This window comes from Papilio polytes, unplaced genomic scaffold, assembly GCF_000836215.1.
Source record: "Papilio polytes unplaced genomic scaffold, Ppol_1.0 DF824382.1, whole genome shotgun sequence".
Taxonomy (NCBI): Eukaryota; Metazoa; Arthropoda; class Insecta; order Lepidoptera; family Papilionidae; genus Papilio; species Papilio polytes.
The window spans coordinates 566,101-571,679 of record NW_013524822.1 but is presented as its reverse complement, the minus strand read 5'-3'; positions in this window follow the sequence as shown (position 1 = coordinate 571,679).

The window sequence follows — 5,579 nt, the reverse complement described above, 5'->3', positions numbered from 1 at the left end:
GTCGCGGGTGAAAGCTAATACATATTAATAAAACCATTTGTTCGATACTAATAAACATTTAAGTTAAAATGTTAACATATATAGACTTTGTTTATTTTATTTAATGACATTTTAGACATAATATGACAAAAAGTAAGCATAGACAATAAAAAATTAAAAACAACGGAGAGTTTGTACAGTTATAAATTTGTCTGTGGTCTTTTTCTTCTTGGATAACTGCAGAGATTCATAAAACATATAGAGGAGGCAGTTGACACTTAATTTGAAACATTTTTCACATAATCTAACTGACGCTATCTATTAATACAACCTCTAATCTATGGAGCTTATTATAATTTTGTTAAATGTTTTGTTTTTTAATACACGAGGTGACACTAAACTTGACAACTAATATAGTATCTTTGAGAGAAAATACCGATGAAAAAATTTTGGCCTCGTCTATACATTTTTTAAATGTCTTTGGTCACAAGTAACATGGTAAACTCTATTCTCCAACAGTTTTGTAACGTGCATTATGAAATTAAACCACAAAAAAACATTAATTAAATTATGACAAGATACCAGCTAACCTTCACATTATATGAACTAATTATTTCTACTTTCTATTTTTAAATATTTTCAACTTTAATAACTATCTATACATATAATAAAATTGGAATGTCTGTTTATAACATCAATAGAATATTCCAGAGTTCGGAAAGATGATGTATTTGAGTTACTGATAACGAAAATCGCATTCATTAATTTTTTGTCTGTCTGTCCGCAAGCCGCGATTGTTCCGGTAGTCTCCGAAACGGCTTTGCCGATTTCGACTGATCTTTCACTGAAGGGTAGCTGACATACACCTTATAGGCAACACTTTTTTTAACTTAATATTGCGTGTACAAAGTCGGTGGCAACAGCTAGTTGTAACTATATTAAATAACTAGCGCTTATCCGCTGGTACGGTCGATGGTGTCAGTTTACTCTATTCCTTAGGTTAGGTTAGGTTTTTAAATAAATGAAACTTTTACAATGATTTTTTTTTATAATAAAAGTGGGCAAACGAGCAGCGTGAACACCAAGGTGGTCAACGACGCCCATGGACATCCGCAACACCAGAGGAACTACAGATGCGTTGCCGGCCTTTGAGGAAATGATAGGCTCGCTTCTTGAAGGGACCCTAAGTCGTATTGGATTTCGCGTATCCAGCGCGTAATTCCGTATATGTTTCTTCCATTGTAAATTTTAATTAGTTAGGTATTTTAATCTAAAAGTAATAACCAATTCTCAAGTGCGAAATATTCAATACGTTTCCATCTCAATGGCGATTATTGTTTTTGAAATGAAAAACTTATTTTAGCAAAATTTATACTAACTCTCCTCTGTCCGCGTGGAATTAAAAAAATAAACAAAAATAAGTAGCCTATATACTCTGCCATATGTTCTAAATCTGTGCGAAATATCATCGAGATTCCTTTAACTGTTTAGACTACAAACTCTAACATCCATCTAAACTTTCGCATGTACATTAGCAAGATCTAGTAATGTTTAGTTATTTTAATTATTAAATTAATTTAAAAGCTGGAAACAGCGTTGTCCGCAATGCAGTGGAACTGCCATACTTCAATCGATGGCCGCAAACCATTATACTGTTTCGACTTTCAATATGTAGTACATAAGACGTGTACGTGCATTAAATGAAAACAGACACAAAATCCATTTAGTATAGATATAAGGCTGTTATAAAATTAACGAAAATCAAACCGTGTTTGATTGTACACACTTCAATTCGTGGTATATCTCTAAAATGTACGTAAACATATAAACTTATATTTACAATAAATTTTAATTGATCTTGATAACAATACTGATAACAGAACGAAGTTGAATGACTTCTATGACCTTGACAAATGTATGGTTTTTAGTTTTCCTACCTCAAACCTTTACACAAGTATAACTAAGTTTTAACTTATTTTTTTATATCATACGGTGGCAAACAAGTGGCCACCTGAATCCGCCAAAATGGCAACGCAACCTCTGCTCATAGACATTCGCAATAGATACGCACATAAAGAGGACATTTCCCCTTCCTATGCGTCACTTGCACCGTCGAATCCACGTTCCTTTCCCATCCTTTTCGTATAAGAAAAAGAGTGACAAGAAAAAGGGACTAAAGTTGTACCTCCGGCACCACAATCACCAGACGAAACGAGAAATTGCTTCCACTTGACGCCTGTCTGTTGTGTGGCCGTGGTATTCCGGGCGAGCCGGTACATTAGCGTGAAGATATTAAAGCGGGCTCTACCACTGTCCTTGTAAGGCTTGTGTACTTAACCGCGAGCTTACCCCTTAACTATTGCTATCACAATTTACTAAAATCTACCAAATAATAAACAAAGGGTTTTTTTCATCGCAGTGTTAGGATAATAAAGACAGTTCAATTAAGATAATGATTAACAATTTTCAAGGTGTTCGCGTTTTAAAATACGATTTAAAAAATTGATATCTTGAGATATACACCTGCACTGAATATTACAACAGCCTTAACAGCTGTACAATAGCTTCATCTCTCTTCTTTTGTTTCAACGCGTATTATGCTTGAACGAGAAACCTACTTTCAGGGGTTATTATCAGGTGAGCTTTTACATGTAAATTCAACCTTAAAACATAAGAATTAAAGTTTATATTTGATAGTTTATGGGCTTGGACATACAATTTCAGTATTTAGTCAATCTTTGGATGTAAACAATCAAAACACGGGAACTTAGAAACTTGTAGACAAGGATAGACTTATATCCCTGTCCTTATTCTACTTACGTAGAGTCTAGGCACCGGGTTTTCGCCCTTAATCTTTCAACATATTTTTTAAATCTTTTATGAGGTTCAATATATTGAAAATTCGAACATGATGTGTAAAACCTTTGTACGATACAAATCGATTTTCTAGAGATTCTGTTCAAATATTTACAATTGTGGACGATAAAGTAAATATACGTTATCTGTTAAATAATATTATTGCAAGAGATAATTCACTAGTTTTGCGCGTGTGTCTATTATCCGATATTAATTTAAATCACACACTAAAAACTTAAATTGCATTGTAGTACTAAAAAACTAGATGCAAAAAAATAATTGCCAAATTAAAAAAACTCTCTAACTAATATTATAAATGCAAAAGTTTATCTGGATGAATGGATGTTTGTTAGAGTTTACCGCCCATACGGCTGAACGGATCTCCATGTAATTTGGCACAGGTTTATAGCATAGTCTGGAAGAACACATAAGCTACTTTTTATCCCGGGCATAGTTACGGTTCCCGTGAGATTCATTAATTTAGTTTTTATAATGTTTAGCCTAGACCTTACTTGGTGTTATATTAAATGTTTGTAAAAACTAATCTGCTTATACTTTATTTTTAAAACATAGTTTCCGTCGCTAAGGGCGCATCTTTGACAACTATCGCACAACTGTTTAGTCGCGCTTTGATTCTTATGAGCTTATAAGGAGATGCGCTCATTACTCAATTTTTAGTTGTGCGACTAAACAGTGGTAGTGCCCGCTTTAACATCTTAGCACTGCAGGGCCGGCACGCCCGGTGTAATACCACGACCACACAGAAGACAGGCGTGAAATGGAACCAATGCCCTGTTTCGTCTGATGAGTGTGGTGCCGGTGGCCTAATTTAAGTCCCTTTCTCTTTACAACCCTTTTCTTATGAGAAGATGGGAAAGGGAAATGAATTTGACGATGGAGGAGATGCATAGGAAGAGGAAATATCCTCTTTATGTGCGTCTCCTCCTCCGTCGGATAAGGGTAGTCGACTCATCTGCAATTGCAGATGTCTATGGGCAGCGGTCGTTTTGCCATTTTGGCGGATTCAGGTGGCCGCTTGCTCGTTTGCCATCTTATGTTTAAAAAAAAAGTTGAATTTGCTAGACACAATCGACAATCGTACAACAGTCATGCGATAGTCTAGTCAAAAGTGTGCGCACGGTTTAACAATCTTTAGCATTGTCAATATGATACATGTTATGTGTCCAGACACTACGCGTTATTTTCGTTAACAAATTCTAATTGGATCAAGGTCCTGCCAAATCTGAATAGAACTTTTAAAATAGTGTTTAGTTAGAAGCCAAGTGCAACTGCCAGTTACAATGTCTATTATTACATTAATCAAACGATTTTGAACCTTATTGCGTTGCAATAAGATGTTGGTTAGATAGACAGTCGGCGCAAGTGTGTACGCATTGTACATTATAAAGTCAGGTGCAAACTGTTGCGTAACTTGTGTTGACGCGGGTGTTATGTAACGTCTCGTTTCCGCTGTGACGTCACCGGGGGAAAATGCGCAGGGCATTATTTAGGTCTAAGATTTGGCGTAGCGGGAAATCTTTTAAACATTTGTAATGTATAAAATCTCCCTAGTGTTGGATGTTTTGTTTGTTATTTTGGTTAGTTAATATGGTAAATATTAAAGATGGTTGTTTGTAACTGGTATATTAAACAAAAAAAAAACACTGATAAAATTTCAGGCAAATATCTATACTATTATAATAAAGAGTAAACACACACTTCTTTGTTGCCTAAGATGTCAGCAATTACAGCATATTTTTTAAATAATTCTTCTTTAATAAAAAGCTCTACACTTACGTCACGCTTTAGGCTATATATTTTCACGCCATTAAACTTAGGGGGTAAATATTTTGGATAAAAACCCTAATATGGGAAAAAGACCATAAGTTGCTGCCAACATCAAGAAAGTAAGATTGCCAAGGTTTGTCATGTCATGTCATTTTGACAATTGCAATTGATAATTTAAATATACAATAAAATGAAAATTTATAATTTCATGCGGATTAAGTCGCATGGAAACAGCTAGTTATCTATGTTTTTAAACATTAAAGGGATGGCAGGCAATACATTTTGTGCAGATGTTTCGGCAGTGAAAACCGACGGTTAAAAACAATTTTTTTTTTCACCTGACTGCCTAATCGTGCTACATTACATATTGTTGCAAGCTCTAGTTACTTACAACTTTTTATTTAGAAATCAAGTTAATATACATAATATGTCAACGTGACTTAACTATAGTAAAATAAATTATATACTTTTACACCAACAAAAGTAATTATAAATGAATAGTTATGTGATGTCAAACATAACTCGATCATAAACCTCGAGACGAGCTACGAAAGGCGCCGCGTAGACGCCGCTACGCCGGCGCCTTTCGTAGCCTAGAAACGCAGAATAAATGGACCGTGATACATTGAATAAATAATACGAAATTATCTTACTTCGTACTAATATTATAAATGCGAAAGTTTAGATGGATGTTTGTTAGAGTTTGTAGGATTAATTGCTGTATGAATGCCAATGAAATTTGCCATAGTTATAGAGGATAGTCTGGAAGAACACAAAGGCAATTTACTTTTGTTTTTTCTTATTTCCATGTGGACGGAGTCGCGGGAGAAAGCTAGTTATACTCATAGTTACCTACATGAATTAAGTTTTTTTCTATCTCTTCAAACATTAATAACATTGGAATAAATAAATGTGTGCAAGCAAAAATTTCATTAAAGCTGACGAGTATTATCATT